The sequence below is a fragment of the Chlorocebus sabaeus genome, chromosome 8 (assembly GCF_047675955.1).
Source record: "Chlorocebus sabaeus isolate Y175 chromosome 8, mChlSab1.0.hap1, whole genome shotgun sequence".
Taxonomy (NCBI): Eukaryota; Metazoa; Chordata; class Mammalia; order Primates; family Cercopithecidae; genus Chlorocebus; species Chlorocebus sabaeus.
In genome coordinates, this window is record NC_132911.1 from 118,932,946 (window position 1) to 118,955,106 (window position 22,161).

General features: G+C 36.4%; 1 long non-coding RNA gene across 1 annotated transcript in view; it reads right to left on the reverse strand.

The window, feature by feature from the left end:
• Positions 1–261: 261 nt before the first annotated feature.
• Positions 262–22,161, reverse strand: part of LOC119624874 (uncharacterized) — a 164,326-nt gene continuing 142,426 nt past the window's right edge. Inside the window, exons 2-3 of the long non-coding RNA XR_005241001.2 lie at positions 5,522–5,649; positions 262–5,270 (exon numbers count right to left, since the gene is read on the reverse strand). This is a non-coding gene — a long non-coding RNA (uncharacterized lncRNA). The remainder of the gene's footprint in view (positions 5,271–5,521; positions 5,650–22,161) is intronic.

The following is a 22,161-nucleotide window of genomic DNA, read 5'->3' on the forward strand; positions in this document are numbered from 1 at the left end:
CTTCGGAGGATTTTAATAAAGGTTTAATTTGATAATTTAAATAGACAACACAGTGCCTGGTACACAGTAGAGGTTTAAGAATTATATTTAATTTTAATGCTTTCACTACTGTTATTAATACAATATGTGAAATTAAAAAGCCAAAAAATGCATCAAATGATGCAAGAAAAGAATATATGTATTTATTTGTTATCTTTAAGGCATTTAAAATTAATAATACAATTTTTAAAAAATTAATTTCTTATTTACATTGCTGGAAGAAGTCAATTTGAGAAAGAATAAATTGTTTTCACAAATTCTAAACAATATCTCACACCAGGAATAATGTCTGACAATAGTAAGTGCTCAATAAATATTTGAATAAATGAACAAATGTCTCTCCTTATAAACTTTCTCTAAAATCAGGAGACACTAGAAGATTCCCACATTTACTCTCTTTTCTGGTGAGTCATTTACCTGGACTACATCCCACAAGCCTAACAAGACTTTCTGATCAGCAGCTCTGTTCTTTACACTCTGTTTACTCTCATGCGTTCCCTGACTGCAGAAAGTGCAGCTTTCAAGTAGGGAAACTGATTATCTTCTCTGCCTGTTCATTTTGGTCTCTGCCAGGAGATTAGGGTGATTAGGTGTCCTTGACGTTCAGTACACTGGTTATGAAAGAGGTAATAGTGCCTCTCTCTTTTGGACAAAATAGCCCATATTAGCACTCTCATGTCCAATCATCAGTGTTCATTTTAAAAGGAGCATTAAATAAAAAAGAATAAAGTACTAAGTGCCATTCGATATTCTAGACTGGATTCTGGACTAGAAAAAGGGACATTCATAGAAAATCTGGTGAAATCTTAATGCAGCCTGTAATTTAGTCAATAATATTGTGTCAATGTTAGTTTCTTAGGTTTGACAAATGGACAGTGGTTACATGAGATGTTAACAATAGCTGGAGCTGGATGAAGGCCATACAGTAAATATGGTATCTGCAACTTTTAGGTAAGTCTAAAATTATTCCAACACTTTAAAAGTTTATTTAAAATTATCAAGGAGAAAATCCAAGATGTTGGTCACTTGGTTGTGATATGGTGACAGCAGTTACATTACATTAAGGAGCCACACAGGTTGGTGACAGGTAAAAAAGAGCACAGAACTGTGGGTGATTATCATAATTACAGCAAACACACATAGGGGCTTGTATATATAGTGATGAAATTGATTTATCTATATAAAATATCTTAATCTTCACAATAATATGAGGTAAAAACTGTTAGTATACCCATTTTGTAGATAAGGAAACTGAGGCTCAAATGACTGAATTATTTCCCAAGGTTACCAAATTAGAAAGATGCAAAGCCAGCATTATGAACTTAGGCAGTTTGCTTCCAATCTTGTGCTGTTAACACTAACCATCCTACAAGTGAAGTAAGATACGGTAAAAAATAAAAAGAGGCTAAAGGTGTGTTTATGAAAGATGAATAAGAAACAATAGTAGCATTATTTTGGTAGCATCTAATAGTAACATTAGAAATAACGTTAAAAAAGAAGAAGAAGCAACCTTAGACATGACCTGGGTTTTCATTCCAGCTGTACCGTTAGGTTGGTGCAAACATAATTGCAGTTTTTGCATTGTTGAAATTTGCTGTTTGATATTGGAATACATTCTTAAATAAACGTGGTTATGGTATACCTCATTTTAATGTGCATTTCTCGCTTTTTTTTTGCGCTAATGACTTATGACTTGTTGTTTATTTTATATTTATTTTAGACTATGGAAATGGTGTTAGACAAACAGCAAATTTGAGTGATTTTCCTTTTTGAGTTCAAAATGGATCATAAAACAGCAGAGACAACACACAACATCAATAATGCATTCTGCTCATAAGCTGCTAACGAACGTACAGTGCAGTGGCGGTTCAAGAAGTTTTGCAAAGGAGATGAGAGCCTTGAAAATGAGGAGCATAGTGGCCGGCGGTCAGAAGTTGACAATGTCCAACTGAGAGCCATCATCAAAGCTGATCCTCTTAAAACTACCACAAGAAATCGCGGAAGAAGAGGCCGGGCGTGGTGGCTCAAGCCTCTAATCCCAGCACTTTGGGAGGTCAACGCGGGCGGATCACGAGGTCAGGAGATCAAGACCATCCTGGCTAACACGGTGAAACCTTGTCTCTATTAAAAATACAAAGAATTAGCCGGGCATGGTGGCAGGAGCCTGTAGTCCCAGCTACTCGGGAGGCTGGGGCAGGAGAATGGCGTGAACCCAGGAGGCGGAGGTTGCAGTGAGCCAAGATCACGCCACTGCACTCCAGTCTGGGCAATAGAGCAAGACTTCACCTCAAAAAAAAGAAAAGAAAAGAAAAGAAATTCCTGAAGAACTTAATGCCAACCATTCTATGGTCGTTTGGCATTTGAAGCAAACTGGAAAGGTGAAAAAGCTTGATAAGTGGGTGCCTCATGAGCTGGGCGGAAAGTTTAGAAAGTCATTGTTTTGAAATGTCATCTTCTCTTATTTTACACAATAACAACAAACCATTTCTCGATCAGACTATGATGTGTGATGAAAAGTGAATTTTATACGACAAACAGTGATGAACAGCTCAGTGTCTAGACCGAGAAGTTCAAAAGCACTTCCCAAAGCCAAACTTGCACTACAAAAGGGTCACGGTCACTGTTTGGTGGTCTGTTGCCAGTCTGATCCACTACAGCTTTCTGAATCCCAAGGAAACTATTACATCTGAGAAGTATGCTCACCAAATTGATGAGATGCACTAAAAACTGCACCACCTGCAGCCAGCAATGGTCAACAGAAAGGGCCCAATTCTTCTCCACGACAACGCCCGACTACACATCACACAACCAACACTTCAAAAATTGAACAAACTGGGCTATGAAGTTTTGCGTCATCCACTGCGTCATTCACCTGCCCTCTCACCAATCGACTACCACTTCAAACACCTGCACAACGTTTTGCAGGGAAAACACTTCCACAACCAGCAGGATACAGAGAATGCTTTCCAGAGTTGAATCCTGAAGCACTGACTTTTTCCACTACACGAATAAACAAACTTATTTCTTGTCGGCAATAATGTGTTTATTGTGATGGTTCCTATTTTGATTAATAAAGAAGTGTTTCAGCCTAGTTATAATGATTTAAAATTCATGGTCTAGAACCACAATTACTTTTGCACAAACCTAATAGTATAGCAACTAGCTGTGGAAACTTCAGCAATCCAATACATTTTTTGAGCCACAGTTTTCTTATCTTTAAAAAGATGATCATGGTGATTACCTCCAGGTGTGTTTCAAACTCTATAACTTTAAGGTATAGTACAAGTGGCAGATTATTAGAATGCTCTCTCCTCCCATCTCTCCCCAAAAAAATCCTAGGAAAATACGAACAACCAGCCATTTCTGCCACAATGGGTTGCCATGGGAGCAACATTAACATAGGTATTTTATTAACATAGTTTAAAAGCTAAGTAATTTAATTTTAAAAATATGTCTAACAAGTCATCTAGTATTTTATAGAATATTAAAAACAAAGCAATTGTAACTAAATAGATAATGTAACTTAATTCCAAGATAATTTATTAACTAAGTGAAAAATTCTGAACATCCAAATGTGCTAGAAAGAAAATAAAAGCCTGGGAAACAAAAGTGAATCATACGTGATTTCTGCCATCAGTAATTGGAAAGTGCTTACAGTTGGGGTGCATATGCTTTAAAGATAGTAACAATAAAATGTGACAAGTAAGACTGAAAAGGGACTGAAGGAGAAGGACCATCTAAGACAAAAGAGAAATGGAGAACTAGAAACATTTCTTCAGGTGGAGAAGAGGAAAAGAAGATTCTAGAAAAAGAGAATTGTGCATGCAAAGAAAAGACTGGGAAATGGTGAGGGATCCTGAGAAGTTGGCGCATCAGTTGAATGAAAGGAAATTGAGATGATGGGGTGGCGGGGGCATGGGGAGGCCATCAATATAAATTTAGCTCCATTGGTCAATACCAAGAAAGGCAATCAGATGAGGGCTGTAAGCAGCAGGAAGCTACTTGGATTAGATTTGATTTTGAAGAATGGCATTAACTATCCTATTGTACACTGACCTAATCAGGTCACATCTGGAACATTAGGTTCAATTATAAGTGCTCCATTTTGAGAAGAGCACTAACAAACAGAAACACATGCCAAGAGGCTACTGGGGTGGCAAATGAGCTGAAAACTGTCTAATAACGAAAAAGAGCATTTTAAGCTAATTTCTGCAAGTGTAGCCAAGAGCTACCTCTTGTACTTGACTGCAGTACCTATCCCCAACACAATCTTGCCCAAATCTAATATTTACTCCATTCCTAAGAATGTGGGCTTTAGTTTGTAAATGGGAATGCAGAACCTTGGGACAGGTGCAGGTGTGTGAGAGAAGGAAGAGGTAACTGGAGAAAGGAGAAGGATATAATAGCATCTTTACCCCACCAGTCCCATGTATTAGTATACATCCACTAAGGAAAAAGAGGAAGAAGCTCATAAAACTATTGAGGGGAATTTCTGAGACGATAGAGAGCAGCTTTTGGCATCTGAAGATAATTTAAGGCAGAAAGCTGAGAAAGATGACCCTTACCTTTTCTTGGTATTGCCCATAGCACTGCTTGATTTTGTTTGTTTGTTTGTTGTAAGCTCTAGAAATCCCAGTAGCATCTGGTATATACTTTTGAAATGAATTTGGGCTTTTCATGGTGAGCAGTGATAACATATAAACAAGTAGACAACTACGAATACAAGTAGAACTGAGGCCCATGGTTATACTGCTTAAAAACTTAAAAATTCTTTTGCAGACCTCCAGATAGAACCGAAGGCAATTTGAGGATGAGGACCAAGGTCCTGCGGCTTCACAGGTGGAAACAAATCTACAGACAATGAATTACTCATTGAATATGGTTCACCCTAAAAGAGGGTAGACCAAAAGAAGATGATGAAATCCTGTTATGAAGAATAAAATACTATAGGAGTGGGCAAGGGACAATTGAAAAAAATAATACAGAGGCATGTTTCAGCTGAACACAAAATAAAAACAAACCACAACTTGAACCTGTTTCTCACTTAACACTGAAACAAGCTACCTTGGAAAGAAATGTCATCACTGGAGGTATTCAAGGAAGAGCTAGATGACTGTCTGTCCAGGAGAAGAGAGAAGATCTTTGGTCTTGGAGTCTGTCTGAATTTTATTCTGGCTTGCTGTGTGATCTTGAGCCCATCACTTCATCTCTGTGAGACTTGGTTGGTTCATCTGCAGGCACAGATTATACCCACCTTTTGGTTGATTTGAGAATTAGAGTTATGTTTCATAAAGTAGCTAAAACAGTGCCAGATATATAGCAAGTGTGCAATCAATAGGAGCTGTTAGTTTCTTTATCACATTATTATTATGAGAGTCAGTTCAGAGGATAAATTAGATAATAACTGTTTAAGTCAGCTTGGCTTGCCATTACAAAATATCATAGACTTGGTAACTTAAACAACAGAAATTTGCTTTCTCACAGTTCTGGAGGCTGGAAGTTCCAGATCAAAGTACTAGCATGGTTAGGCTCTGGTGATGGCTCTCTTCCTGGCTTGCAGATGGCAGCCTTCTTGCTGTGTCTTCCTGTGGTCCTTCCTGAGAGTTTGCACTAGGGGAGAGAGAGAAAAGAAGGGAGAGGAAGAGAGAGATGTAGAATTCATTTCCTCCTCTTACAAGGCCACCAATCCTATCAGATTAGAGCCCCACACATATAACTTCATTTAACCTTGATTACCTTCTAAAAGCCGTATCTTTAAATAGTCATATTAGGGATGTAGAGCTTCAGCACATGGGGTTTCAGGGGACACAATACAGTCCATAGCAACCACTAAGGACTTTCTGTAAATTTTCACATTTCAAAAGCACTCTATAATTGACAAACACTTTATTTCACTTAATTCCATGGTTCCATGCCTACTCTTGCCAGTGTTGCCTCTTACCCTCTGCCTTTTCAATTCCCAATCATTACAGGCCTTTACACATCACTCCCCAAGGATGTCGTCTCTGAAGCTCTAGGCTAAGTAAGATGTCCTCATTAGGCATTCACATAGCACTCTGTATGTTCATTTTGTAGCCCTTCATAAAACTGCATTAAACATTTTGAGTCTTTTCTAAATGCTTCCTTTCACTAGTAACCAACCCTCTATGCTCCACTGGGATACAGACAGGTTTTGCCTTTTCCACCTCTGTATTATCTGAGGTACCATAGTTGTGGCACACAATACATTTACCATAAGTATTAATCATTAGGTTGGTGCAAGAGTAATTGTGGTTTTGCCATTGAAAGTAATGGCAAAAACTGCAACTAGTTTGCATCAACCTAATAAGAGATGCTCCTTGCATACCTCTATCCCCAGCAATGTTGTTCTTGATACTTACTTGAAACCTGTCCATTCAAACTTTATCCACTAAAGTAAATTTGGTACTTCTGTGTTCACTCTGTCCATACTAATGATATAACACTTGACTACAATTAAGCATAACTGTCTTCACATAAACTTGCTAACACTGATGCCAGGAACTCAGAGTTTTTATTCTCAGAAATTACACAAACTGATAAAAAGATGGGCAGGAATATATGCAACACATTGTCAGGTATGTTTGCCCCGCTAGTATCTTGCTCCCTATAACGCTGGATATAAAAGTGCAAGAATTTTCTAGAGTCTGAGACACAGATCCAAGAAACAGTTCCACTAGTCCCTCAGGGTGCTCATGACACAGTGTAATAACCCCTCATAAAGCATGTAAATTCTTGTTTCTAATCCAGAAACTAGAGTGGACACCTTGGGACCTTCTGACAAATACCAAATATGAGTTTTCCAGTGACAATCCATGCATTAAATATTAGTACACTATATTTCTCTTATATCTACATTAAAAAATACACACTACATCTTTATGGTGGAAATACAACATTTGGGAAACCACTGCTCTCCAAACCTTTTTGGTTGTTCACCACATAACTAAAAATACTTTAACTGCACTCCTCTTGTATTGGTGGGTTGATTGACTTATGTTGTTTAAATATATCCAACCATACCACTGTTACATATGCTATAAAATATGCATAAAATATACATAAAATGAAAATTAGGTAAGTATTATATGAACAATATTTATGAATAATTTACTGTATGATTGATACAACATTAATCAGGCTATATATTGATATAAAGCTAGTACAAAATTAATGACAAAAGTTAGTCCTTTAATAAATACAATAACTATTATTTTTTATATGAATTTTAATGTCTGTCACAGCCTAAAAACAAATCTATAAAGGTCAAGTATATACATATTGAAGGTATTTATGGTTGGCCCATTTTTTATTCCCATCTACAATATTCAAATATTTAGGTTTTAATTTGGCTGGAAAAACTCAATCTTCTGATACATTAATAAAAACTTAATTTATCCAAATTAATACAAACATGTTGAATGTTTATTTTTAATACAAAGATTTTAAAAATTATTAAAACTGGAATATTTGTTAAGTTTTTTAAAAAATTATATTTCTATGTTTTTAAGTATGAAAATGAGAGACTTTTTTAATAGGTGACTCACTTGAATGTTATTTGGCAACAAAATCTACACAATTCCAGGCATGCTTTTTCAAAATATACTGTCCATAGCATATTTGTTTTATTTTGTTTTTAATTTATTTCACACAAACACATTAAATGGAAATAATAAGTATGTATAAATTTTCTTAACGTTTTGTGCTGCACACTATCAAAAGCTTTTAGTCATCACAGTGAGCTTACTACTTTGGGGATCTCATCTTTTATAAAAGAAAATGTATAAATGATGTTTTAAGTTTCTGAATCCTTGTAAACATTATGGTATGGCAACTGCATTTCACCAATATTCATTCTTTCTTTTGGTAAGAGGGTTGCCCAACTTTAGCTGGACACGTGGACATATAGTTAAAATTAAAATTTCTCATTTCCCTTGCAGCTGGGTATGGTGTGGGAGGCCAGAATATGCCACCCCAGTATATACTTCTTTGGCATATTCTGAGTTGGTAATTTGAGAACTGAAGATAGAAATATCTAAAAAGCTGTCCTTTTGATTAAAAGAATTTAAATCTATCTTGGTAAGATAAATAACAGATGCAAGTTAAAGTATTTCTGTTAGGCCGCTTTATCTACCTAAAGACAGATAAAGTTCTGAGATGACCCCCAGACATCTTTATCTTCTCAGATAAAGTTCTGAGAAGTCACCAGTTCTTCTGATGGCTATTACCTAAAAGATTTTATAACATGATGGCCTTTGCTCACCAAGTATTTCCTCCCCTCACCCTTCTATAAATAGCTGATACCATCCCACTGTCCAGGAACCCCACCCCCCTATCACTTTCTGTACAGTATAACAACTTCATTTATCTGGCCATTGAGTCTCATGTTTTGTGTAGCTCCCGTGCACACGTGTACATATAACAAATCTGTATGCCTTTTCTGTTAATCCGTCTATTGTCAGTTTGCTTTACAGACTCAAATTATCAAGCCTCCAGGAAGGAGGGAAGAAAACTTTTCTTCACCCTTACAGCTTTGGTGAGCCAAGAGAACAAATCACTCTACTTATTGGGAGTCTGCAGATGGGATCCTGGGAAAACTGACAAAAAACCAGCAAAGAAAGACAAACATTTTTTCTGAGGTCTCATGTCCCTGCCTGCAGTGCCTGGTTGGGGTGGGTGATCACAGTGTCTTCTTGACTCTGTTATCTTTACAAATCTATATTAACAGAAGGAAGTGTGTATGTAAAGTAGTTCTTATATTTGTTGGAATTACCTTAGGAATAAATAAATTAGTTATAGTTAAAGGAAAAAAAATGTTAGAGGGCTCTTATCTTAACCATCTGACCTATTGGTACATATGGAAAATCAAATTTAAACAAAAGACACTTCAGCCTGAATCTCCAGGCCTTTCTCAGTCTCCTGGAGATGTAAATCTTGCCATGTTTTTGAAATGTAAACATTCAGGGAGTTAACTAGACAGTCACTATACCTAATTCAACAGAAATCAGATTTAAGGCAGACTTAAAGTCTTTTGAACCCTCCATAAATTCCTTTCTTCACTAAATTACTTTAGCTCAGGAGAGAAAAATTTACTTTATAGAAATTAGCTAGAAATATTTGTTTTGAAATTGTATGACCCTTGTCTTTTGGGATACCCATCTATTAGTAATCTTTTTCCTCCCATAAACAGCTTTTGTTTTCCTATTTGTATCATTTTTATTTTCTGTCTATCAGTAGCACATGGATTATTGAACCTTCATGTGTAGGCACCCAACTGAAAGGTTGGGAACCCCAAGAATATGACCAGACAGAAATGCAAGTTGCACCCCATTTGTGAGTAGCATACTGATAGTTGTTTAAGCTTTTATTTCTCTTTCCCTGTCTTCGGAAGTTATCTGGATTTTGAAAGGGCTGAATTTTATTTTGCTTCCTCTTTAGAAACTTGGTTAAAGTCATAAAGTTTATTTGCTTTTGTCTCATGTATGCTTCTTTATTTTGATCTCAAATCACTTGTAGGTATATTTTTGATATAAAATGTTGGTTTCTATTTAGAATGCAATAGGAACATGTTATTTTGTTTGTTTAGCCTTCACCCTTAAGCATAATGGAACCATATACTCCGAATAAAAGAAAATAATTTACTAAAACATATCAAAAGCAAACAGCTTTCAGTACAGAACAGAGAAATCTTTTGATTTACATCTTAGCTGGAAATCTGCTCCCTGTTATAAAAGAACAAATTAAAGATGATACTGTTGGATGTATGAGTTACCTTCTAGATATCATTCAGGTTGCCACACAGTTTTTAGGAGAATTAAAAGCAACTGTCTTTGTCTTACAAGTTAAATATTTCAAAAAAACAGAAATGTTTCTTTGATAGTAAAGCCCACCTGTTCTTGCTAACCACTGAACTGCAGTTATTTATCTTAGGATGTCTGAAAATACTGTAAAAAATCGAAGCATTAGAAATGAGACCATCCTGCCCTTAAGAAATGGAAAAAAAAATCGAATACTGATTACACAAGATGCCTAACATGCAAATATGTCCCTCAAAAGTCATTCTTGGAAAAACTTGTCTTCTTTCCCTATGCCTTTGAGATGAAAATTTTCTAACCAGTCTTGCCTGAGAAACCACTCTATTTAAAATGCAAACTTGAGGGAAATGATTCTCAAAAGAAAAAAAACAAAAAACAAAAAAACAGTTTAATACTGCTGTTTGCCCTTGCTAAAATGTAATAAGATATTTTTTTTAATTTAAAGAAAACAGCTCTATGATCTATGGTCAGAAGTTGGCTTAATTAAAAGCTAATATTGAGACTCTCTCTTTCTCTCTCTCTCTCTCTGTGTGTGTGTGTGTGTGTGTGTGTGTGTGTGTAAGGTCTTTGTTGTGTGCTTTAGATCTTGTTTTTTCTATGAGAACTTATCAGTTAGCTGAATTCTATGTTTGTGTGCATTTATATATGTGTACATGTATGATATATGTTGTGACTACTTGGTATAAAATCCTTTGAAGGAATTTAGATAAATGAGCCCTAATAAAGCTAAATCCTAAAACTAATAAAAATATTGAATAAACTTAAGTACTTTTCAAGTACATGTGAATTGGGTGGCTCTTTGGTAAGGCTAGGTTAGTATCATTGGTTTAATAAAGACAATTAAATCTTCTTGAATTATCAGTAAAATACCCATGTATTTGATTTTAAGATTCTTACACATGTTATAAAAATCTTTAGCAGGGTTATAACTTACTTCATTTGATGTCTTATTGTATTTTAATGAGAAAAAGAAAACTAAATATATGTAAGTGGGATGAAAGTTTATAAATGTACTTTTTATCAATAACTACATTTTGTAACATGTTTGCTTAAATAAGTTTCCCAAATCCCTTTGATAAGTACACACTTAGAAATTTGCAAAGTTAAATCAAATGATAGCTAGTCATTGAATATCTAGATCATTTCCAAATTAGATAAAATATTGAAACATTAATAGCGGAACATGTTTATTTACTTTTGGCTTCTTTAACTTTATAAAAGACAAAATTTGATTCTGTAAGCACATAGGTCTTGGCCCACATTTAAAAATTATACAATAATGAAGCATATATTTTTATAAATTATAAAATAAGTAAGTTGATATGTGTCATTTTAAATTGCTTACTTTTTAGGTTTTCAATAGAAACTAAGGTTACTAAGGGTAAAATTTTAATTACCATAGGTAATTAAAATTACTAAAAGTAAAGGAAACAAGTCTGTATTCAAAGCACACAAGGAAAGTAAGATGGGGTTTTGCTTAATAAAGTTATAAAGAAAGCATGAGGCTACTTGTTCTTGTTGAGCAAAAAGCAATTTTGTCTGTTTAGGAGGATATTTAAAGGTTGTTTCAGAATGAATAAAGATAAGAGTGATATTGATAAAACTGAATGGATAGGTTATGAAAGGTGTATTAAGGATGATTCTTATAAAAAAGAATTTAAGTATGATTAAGCTGACCAACATTAAAAAGAAATTATTTATGTTTTCTTAAAATGAGCCCCTAATATCAAAAGGACACTAATATAAAACTAGAATTTGGTCCTCTCTTTTAAACAAGATTTTCAATTAGTATTGATAGGGAATAATAATAAAAAAAATTTGTTTACCTTTTTCAGAGAACTGTAAAAAGGAAAAAAAAAAAAAAGGTGGAGAAACAGATTCTGTGTACCGCATCCTGTCCTTTGATTACTTGTAAAAACTGCTTCTCTCCTATCAAAGACTAAAGGTTTTTTGTTTTGTTTTTGTTTTTTACAAGTATGTAACTTCCTGTGTTTGCTTTTAATATGTTTCAATTCTCACTCTGATTAAAAGAATGATCATTTTGCAGTAATCTATAATTCTATTTTGATCAAGTGTTTAGAACCTTTATTTCTGACAAATTTCCCGAAATCAAAATTAAGATATTTTGGCCTCCAATTACCTTTTGGGTATTCTGGAACGACCCCTAGAAGTCCAAAAGAGAGGTATTAAACAAATTAGGTCTATTTAATATAAATTACATGGGAAGCACTGTAAAATTGGAAATGATATTTAACAGTCTTTGAGTTATATTTATATGGGTATGTTATTGATACGAGTAATACAAAATTGTATGAAATTTCTAGAATTCTGATATTTTGTCAGTCATAGTTCTGGTTATTTTGTTAAAATGTTGTACGTGACAAAAATAACCACTTTTTTGTCAATGGCTATTTATAGTAAACTCATCTGATTTTTAGCCATAGCCATTCTAAGTTTTTGTCATCTACAGATCATGGTGTTGACTCATCTCTAAAAATGTTTTGCAATTAGCAACAGTGCAAAATTGCTTCTTCAAAAAATTTATGGGAAGGACTCTGGCAGGTACTCTGAAACACTTTCTGATGACTTTAAACCATATTAACCATATTATTAGACTGGGTAAGATTTCTAGAACTCTAATAATAATTTTTTAACAATGGACTCAAAAACTGCTAAACCATCATCTAGTTTTACGAGTCCAAAATTTGTATTGAAGAAATAATTATCTGATAAGAAGAAATAAAATTAATTATGTGGGACTGAACTGATGAAGGACTATATTTTAAGACTTTTGTTTGAAACATTGCTGTTTATTTTTGTGTCGTTTTCTAGATTTAAGAAAATTTTTTCTTTTAAGCTTTCCATAGCTTACAGCAATCTGGTAATACATACTTTAAAACAGAATTGAAACATTTATATTTTTCTCCCTGCCTGATTCCTCCAAAATATGGAAACCATTCATCAGTATTCTTACTTTATGGCAGTATTCTTATCCACATAAGTTCAGTAATAATCTCTGCTCTTTGTAACAGGACAACTGGTAACACTGGTTACATTACCAAGATTGCAACTGGAATGCCATATTCTTAGATACTCTCAGACAGCTTTGAGAAACTGAGGTTGACTTTATGAAGCCAATAGAAGCCCTTGGAAAACTGGCCTGGTATCTTGAAGACATGCTTTTCTTACAGGGTTCCTAGACTTGAATTAAGTAAAGAATGTCACTTCCCAACAGTTCCAGGAACCTCAGAGTATTTTAGAAACCTCAAGAAGATAGGAATTTCCCTAGGTAATACAGGTAAAATCTGATGGCAAGTTCTTGGCTTAGCTTCATAGCAATGAGTGGCTTTTAAAGGCCTAATCTGAGATTCCTTATGATAAACTCCAGCAAAACAAACTTTAAAAGAGCCTATATGATCAATCATCATTCTTGTGGCACTTTATGCAAACAATCAGGCCACATTTAATGAGACTAAACTCATTTTGCAAATAAATTCATCTTACTATGATTATCTTTTATAAAAACTGGTATGACTGGAAAGAGGAACAACTAGGTTTCAGAAGAAAACGATAGTATAATCATTATTATATTTTAACCCTGTTCATTGTTTTTGAGATTCTTCTTCACCTGCAATTCGGACTGGATTCTAAATTTTTTTGGCTCTAAGACTCCATACTAATTTTACCAATTTTTCTCCCATTCTTCTGACTTGAAATCACAAAAATTAAAACCTTGCAAGCAGGAAACTGGTCAACTTGATAAATAGACTCAGAGAAATTACTACATCAGCTACATTTAAACTGCAAATCAGGAAAATCTGTACAGGCTGCCATTGTCTGCTTCTGCTTTCACTGAAGACGCTTTGAGCCAACATCTAGAAATCTCAGCTGGCTGCCCTTCAAACTCAAATGTTAGTTTTTAGACTGCTCCACGTATTAACCTTTGTTTTTATTTTGTTTCCTTAGAAATGTCTCTTATTAAATACCTGTTTTATTGTACCATATAAAGGCCTAACTTTGGGAGCCCACCTACAACGCCAGTTCCTCAAATGAGACACAACTATTTAACTGAACCGACCTAGTCTCAGGACAGAACTAACTTAATTCTCAGGACTACAAGACTGATAGGGGGTTTTAATAAATGAAACTTTCTGAAAATAAAGATTCAAAAGGAAAACTCTGGAAGACCAGAATATACTTCTTTGGCATATTTTGAATTGCTAATTCAGAGAACTCAAAATAGGAATAGCTCTGAAAAACTGTCCTGTTGTAAAGAAAATTTACATGTTTCTACCTTACTAAGGTAAACAGTGGATGCAAGCAGAGGTTCTTTTGGAGCTCCATTTATTTGTCTAAGGAGAGATGATGTTCTGACATCTCCCCAAAACTAAGATTGTCACAGAGAGTCGCTCATTCTGACTCCTTTTATCTAAGAGATTTCATAACAAGACAGCGTTGCTTACCATGTGTTTCTTCCACTGACCTTTCTATAATCTTTTGCCACCACCCTCCAGAAGTCCCAAGCCCTTATTCCTTTCTGTGGGATATGAAAACTTCATTTATATGGCCATTCTTTGAGTCTCACATTTTGCATGTCTCCTGTGCACACGTGTGCATGTAATAAATCTGTAAGCATTTTCTCCTGTTAATCTCCCTATTGTCCATTTATTTTATAGACTCAGATTATTGAAACTTCAAAAGGAAGTGAAGAAAAATTCTTTTTGCCCCTACATGGCCATGGAAATAAATTCTGGCAAATGGGAGGTTAGCTTAAGTGAAACAGGCTACTTCCTGACTGTATTGTCTCTTCAGATCCTCTACCTTTAATGGCCATAAGGTGGTTAGGATACTAATCTTTAACCATGCCAATGAGAGAAACAGCTTGAAGATGACAGAGGAACAAAACGTAAGAAAAGCCATCTTTGCCATCATTAAATTGCCATTCTAGCTAGCCCCAATTGCACACTTGGATGATTCTTTGAGGAAGAGAAAAACAGAAACAAGAGCCCTAACATGCTGTCTACTTTACAATGTATCGTCTTCAGCAACTGTATTTTGGATAACAGTTTTTGAACAAATCCACTTTTTAGATACATAAATATTAACAACTGGAAAAAAAAAATCAGAGGGAGATCAAACAGGTTCCTCAAAAGGAGGGAGCTAGTGAATTAATTTTCTTTTTAATTTTCTTTTTGTTCCACATCTTTTTAACTTAATTTTTCCTGTAAATTTGACCTCAACACTAAATTCTAAACCATTTAATTAGTTCAAGAATGGCTTTGCATTTTTTAAAAGAAAACAGACCACAGCCCAGAAAAACAGAAACAATTGGACATAGGCAGATAAGATAGGACTTACAATATAAAATAGCTCACATAATGATGGAGGCTGAATAGTCCCACAATATATCATCTGCAAGCTGGAGACCCAAGGAAGCTGCCAGTGGAATTCAGGCTGAGCTCTATAGGACCCTACTTCTGGAGTGTAAATTCATCTTAAGAAGACAATCTTTAAGAACTGATGTTCTAATATAATCTCCTTCTACACACAAGGCAATCTGACTCAGACCCTCACATGGGACATAAGTGTCTAGCCCCAGGTTACCACGTCAAACACAGAGCCTACACTGAAATCCAACCTTCCTTGGTTCTATTTATCAAAGCTGTACTGGAAAGAAAAGGACTCTTTTTCTAGCACACTTAAGCATCTAATCTTAATTTGATGGTGGCAGTGATAAAGGTGAGAGGAGTATTTTTTAAACAATTTTTATTATAGGCCTCAAAGTGGCCAAATGTCATATAAGACATATTGTCAGAGGCGTGTGAACCAGAGCAACTCCATCTTGAATAGGAGCTTGGTAAAATAAAGTTGAGACCTGCTGGGCTGCATTCCCAGATGGTTAAGGCATTCTAAGAAGTCACGGGGTGAAATAGAAGGTCGTCACAAGATACAGGTCATAAAGACCTTGCTGATAAGACAGGTTGCCATAAAGAAGCAGGCTAAAACCCACCAAAACCATGATGACCACAGAGTGCAAGAGTGACCTCTGTTTGTCCTCACTGCTACAGAGCCACCAGCGTCATGACAGTTTACATATGCCAGGTGACATTAGGAAGTTACCCTATATGATCTAAAAAGGGGAGGCATGAGTAATCCACCCTTTGTTTAGCATCAAATCAAGAAACAACCATAAAAATGGGCAACCAGGTTGCAGTCCTCAGGGCTGCTCTGTCTGTGGAGTAGCCATTCTTTTATTTCTTTACTTTCTCAATAAACTTGCTTTCACTTTACTCTATGAACTTGCCCCGAATTATTTCTCGCATGAGATTCAAGAACCCTCTCTTGGAGTCTGGATAGGGGCCCCTTTCCTGTAACAATATGGAATTCTTTTCTAAATAAAAGTATTCTACAGGTAAGCAGAATTAACAGAAAAAAGCAGCCTCCTAAGACTAAAGCCTCTTTATTCCTTAAATCTCCATCTCCCCTGAAAAGAATGTTTTAACCAAAAGACATAATCCTTTCAAAAGAAATAAATCATAAGTTAAATAAACACAGAGAATTATGCAGCTCCCATTTATGTAGGATGAGAGCACAACAGTGCACTTTGAAGGAGTGCAATTACAGCTTGATGCCCTAGGACACACTCTATGCACTCAACCATAAATCAGAGTCAATCTCCAAAAGAGATATGCTCAATTCTATCTACAGAAGTAAGGCCTCATGCTTGTTTATCACTTCCTAAGGAGAGGGAAAGACAGACCTTGGGTGGACTCTCCCATATTTGAGTCAATCCAGAATGTTCTTGAGATATATGCTTATTATGCCACATTCCTATAGAATCTTATACAGGACAAAGTTGACCTGGGGAGAGCATGCTAATAAATTCATATAAAACTTAGGAAAGCACACTGGTGAAACACAATCATAGTTCTCATTGGTAACTTACGGTGACTCCCTTGAAATTCCATTTCTTTCCTCAACCAATAGGGTTTATGGAAATAGAGAGTGTGACAGGCTGTCAGAACTAAAAACAAACAAACCAGCATCTCCACAAAGAGATCGAGACATCACTTTGATCATAATAGTCAGTGCTACGGCTTAAATGTTCCCTCCAAAACTCACGTTGGAATTTCATCCTCAATGTGCTTGTATTGAGATATGGATCTTTAAGAGGTGACTGGATCATGAAAGCTCTGCTCTCATGAATGGATTGATGGATTAACGGGTTAACGGGTTATCATAGGAGAGGAATCAGTGGCTTTACAAGAAAAGGAAGAGAGACCTGAACTAGCATGTTAGCACACTCAACCTCCTCCCATGCGATCCCCTGCACTACCTTGGGACCCTTCAGAGAGTTCCCACCAGCAAGAAGGCTCTCATCAGATGCGACTTCCTGCCCTTGGACTTCTCAGCCTCCGTAACTGTAAGAAATAACTTCCTTTTCTTTATAATCTACCCAGTTTCAGGTATTTTGTTATATGCTACAGAAAACAGACTGACAGTGTTTAGCAGCCTTACTGCGTATACTAACAAAGACTATTTAAAGAAACCACTGGTAACCGCATAAACACATGATAGCTAATTAAATTCAAACTTGGATAATTAACAAGAAAAAATTCCAGAAATGTTTAGGAAGTTAAAATTTCCCTGGAAAAATCAATTGTGGAACATGCTTTAGAACTTTAAAATATCCTTGAACAAAAGTTATTCTATTCCTAGTATCTTCTCTGAAATATATTATCTTACTTTTGTTTTGCCTTCATAACACTGATCATAATCTGAAATATATACTTACATTTCACTTGCCTGTTGGCGTTTTTTTTAATTGTTTTTTGTCTTCTCACCCACTCACAGAATACAAACTCTGTGAGAATAAGGGCTATATCCTCAGGATATAGAACAATGGTTACCACATGTAGGAAATAAATAATTATTTGTTGGATGCACAAATGTATAAACCTAAGATCAATCTCTCTTCTGTTCAATTTTTCCTTCTGTTTTCAAAATTTCACATGAATGCCTCTTTTTGGCAGACACTAAACAGGAACCATATGAGGAAGGACTCTAAAAATGCAGTTTCTTGTTTCTCCACTGCCTAAGAATGTGTTGGTGGCAAACCTAAGCTGAAAATAGATAATCTGTCATGGGGTGGGAGGTTGAAATCTGGGTCTCACCACAGGCTCCTTTAGTGCTACCTCACCAAGATAGTTTTAAGAAGTTTCCTAATACCTCCCAAGCTCCGTTGAACATAAATGTAAAATCTCTATTCTGCTCTAAGAAAAGGCTATGAAAGTTTGCAAGAAAACGGATGTTCCCCTAGACAGGCATTATAATAAAACTGGTACTAAATTCCATTGAGCAGAAACCAAAAGTAAAATACAGTAGTACAGAACAAAGGAGGGTTGTTGTTGTGTTTAATTGTTTTTGTAGTGCTTAATGATCACCACTTGTGATGTCAGAACCTGCAGAAAAGGAGACTGGTGTGAGCTACATGCAGGTGTGTAAGCAGCTAATGGAAGTGACAGCTAAGATTATATATAACCAGAGTGCTGAAAAATGAATTATCCACGCGGTTTAAATGGGCCAAATGATATATTGGAACACCATGTGGTTTAACACAAAGCATGGCATTCAAGATGGAAGATCCAAATCCTAACTCTGGCTCTAACACAGACCACTTTTACAAGACTGAGTGAGTCATTTAAACCACACCGTGCTGTGGTTTCTCCCTCAGTCAAATCAGTGCAGCAAAGTGTATTGCCCAGTCACAACATGGGATGTTGCGAGGAAACAAGGGTGGTAGCAACAAATGCAGCCTATTCTGAACGCTGCAAGGTGCATGCACTGTGCAAAATAATGACCCTCATGTGTGATCATCAAGGCAAGATTCTTGCAAAATTAATTACTTTTCCAAACTGAAAATTCCACTTTCTGAAACTGGTGTAATTCATAAAAATTATTAAGGTTTATTGCCATAATTCTGCAGTTTCTCCCTTTATGTGAATTTACATAACATACCACAAACATTTAGAATTGAAAAATCCATTTCAGTTATGCCAACAGTTGCCAATAATTCACGATATTTTACCATAACTGTGAGATCCCCTCAGGCCAGAAATATGCATCCCTGTCCCTGTATTTACAATCTTATATTTAGACCTTGCCAACTGGCCGTTTAGGTTGCTCCAAATCAAATAAACTTTGAAGCCCACACAGTAAGTATTAGATCATTACTGAGCAGGAGGTACACAGGCTGGAGGTGCAAACAAAACTCAGGGCAAAAGGGAATCACCAGACATGAATTAGATACAGAGGCAATTATGGCATAATGAAAAACAGTAAGACATAGAGTCAAAATAGCTGACGTTAAATAACTGCTCTGTCCTTTATGGTATGACCTTGGCCATTCTTGAATAGGATTTTGGACCTCATCTGTAAAATCAGAATACTAGATTATGACAGGTGAACAAAGGGAAGAAGGCATGCATTAATCAATTCACCCACTGAGTGCCTATAAGAACACAAGCTTTACAGCCACACTGCATGGAGCTTTAATCTATAGCTCTAACCTTAACTGTGTCACCTTGGACGAGATACTTAACCTCTCTGTGTCTCAGTTTTCTTATCTCTAAAATGAGAACAATAGTAGACACTACCTTAGAGGAATATTTTTGAGGACTAACTGAGTTAATTTGTGTGAAAGAATTTGAACAGTATGTAGTATATAGTAGCATTATCATTATTAGTATGTGCCAAAGGAGACAAAGATCAAAGATCAAGGAAAACCATGCCCAAATGGAGTCACAATGCATATCAAATGACCTCCCAAGATCTCTTACAGATTCATGATTCCCTTACATTTAGTTTTGTTTTCTCTTTTTTTCTTACGACCAACGAAGTTTCATAAAAATTCGCTGTTTATTGCAGATAGAATTGTTGGCTTTTACAAGCTTTCCCTCCCCCTTAAAAGTTCTCACCAGTGACTGTGACATTAATTCTCTTAACAATTGCTTTATCACAGAGAACAAACCACCATGGGAACCCAGAGCAAGTGCAAAGTTAGGTACACAATATTTAAAGCAATTTAAATAACCTTATTAGAGATCAGACAAAAGGAGGCAAACAGTGAAAATCTCTTTATATTCTTTCCATGAATCTGCTCTTTGTTGAAGAATCTCGTGGGTGAGAAACAAAACAAGGTTTAATGAACTCTAAATTAAGGATACTTTGAAAATGCTATTACGGTAGGTTTCCTAAGCCAGTATTTCATAGTAATGACCCTTGTCTTAGTCCGCTTGGGCTACTAACAAAATGTTATGATAACAAAAATATCATAAGTTGAGTGGCTTATAAGCAACAAATATTTATTGTTCAGTTCTGGTGACTGGGAAGTCCAAGATCAAGGTGCCAGCAGTCTCAGAGTTTGATGTGAGCTCTCTTCCTTACAGATGGTGCCTTCTGGCTGTATCGTCTCATGACAAAAGGGGCAAAACAAGCTCCCTTGGGCCTGTGTTATAAGAGCATTAAACCCATTTATGAGAGTTCTGCTCTAGTCACTTAATCACCTCTCAAAGGCTCCACCTCTTAACACCTACATGGGGGAGTGAGTAGGTTTCAACATAATAAATTTGGAGGGACACAAGCATTCAGATCATAGTTACTAAACCATTTACCCTCTTCTCAAGTTTCTAGCCTGCCAAATATACTCTTTTCTCTCAGCAAACTTCCTTATGAAAGCCCATGTTTTCATGAAAGTAATACAGGAGTTATTAAAGAAGTTATTTTAGGCAGATAGAGAGGGTAAGGAGTCCCTGGTAAGGTTTTTTCTTTTAATAAAAGCAGCTCCAGAAACATTTCTTTTCTAATAGAAAAACTGCTTGAATAGCCAGGTGGGCAAGCTTTGATATACAAATGACAACAATTAGAAACTGGATCCATCCAACATGGTGATTCCTGCCCTCTTCTCCTTGTTACCACTGTGTCAAGCATCATGGCTGCTTCCAGATAACTCCACGTGTGCAGGACATCATGGTGACCTGCCTTTGCATATTAAAAGGCTAGGGTGGGAGGGCCAGTTTTCTTGCAGTCTATGTGAATGACGTACCTGGTCAAACCAATCACCTGAGCCCTGTGCAAATCAGACACCACCTCGTCCAGCCTCCTAATATAACCTACTGTTTTCTACAGGACTGGCGGGGTTGGGGGGGCCTCTCTCCACTCAGAGTCCCCCTCCCTCTGCACGGGGGAGCTTTTCTCTTCTTTCTTGCCTATTAAACTCTTCAGTCCTTAAAACCACTCCACGTGTGTCCGTGCTGTTTATCTAATTGGCAGAAGACAAAGGACCCTGATGTTCCTCCAGTCATCGGAGCCATATCAAAAGGCATACTCCACTGGCTTCCTATCACCAATTCTACGAATTTACTTTCATTACTTCCCCATTTGCCTTTTATTTTTGCACATCATTCTTACTTAAATGGAAGATTTGTCCTGCTTTTTCACTAAGGTGAAGTCTGTGTAATAAATCTCATCCAGTCTCACCTGCTGGAGTTCATATTTAATTTTCTCCATCCTTTTCTGTCGCTACACTGACCCTTTCCACTGGTTCCCCCACTTCAATGTGTTATAGGAGGTAGCTAGTCAGACATGAGCAGGGCAGGAGAGAGCCTAGCCCCACCAGGAATGTCAGGCATGCATCAGGTGATGGTCAGGCAATTGTTAAACTGCATCTCTAAAATAATAATTGGCCGCAACTGGCTCCCAGGAAAGGCAGTCTCCCAATACACAGAAAACTCCCAAAACTAGTGACCAGTAGCTTCCCAATAAGAACTCAGGAGTTGGGCGAGTGGGCTCAAGCATGCACACCAAGAGGCAAAATGGTGGAGTTTAACTGGCATATGACCTTCCTCTAGCAATGCTAGACTGATAAGGGAAGAACACCTCAAGTGAGCATTCATATAACTCGAGTAAACACACTGCTCAGGTTCCCCTCCCAAGGGCTAGTAGACCAAAACTGCACATGTGGACAGCCCACCACAAGCGAAGAAGCAGGGGAGAAGAGATGCAAGTACCCAGAAGCATGCCAAAATATAAAACTCCAAGTCATAGGTCAAACCATGCACTTGATATCTCAAGTCACCCACTTGGCCCTCTTCCAAGTGTACTCTACTTCCTTTCTTCCCGCTCTACAGCTTTTAAATTAAGTTTCACTCCTGCTCTAAAACTTCTTTCAGTCCCTCCTTCTGCCTTATGCAACCTCAGTTGAATTCTTTCTTCTGAGGAGGTATGAATT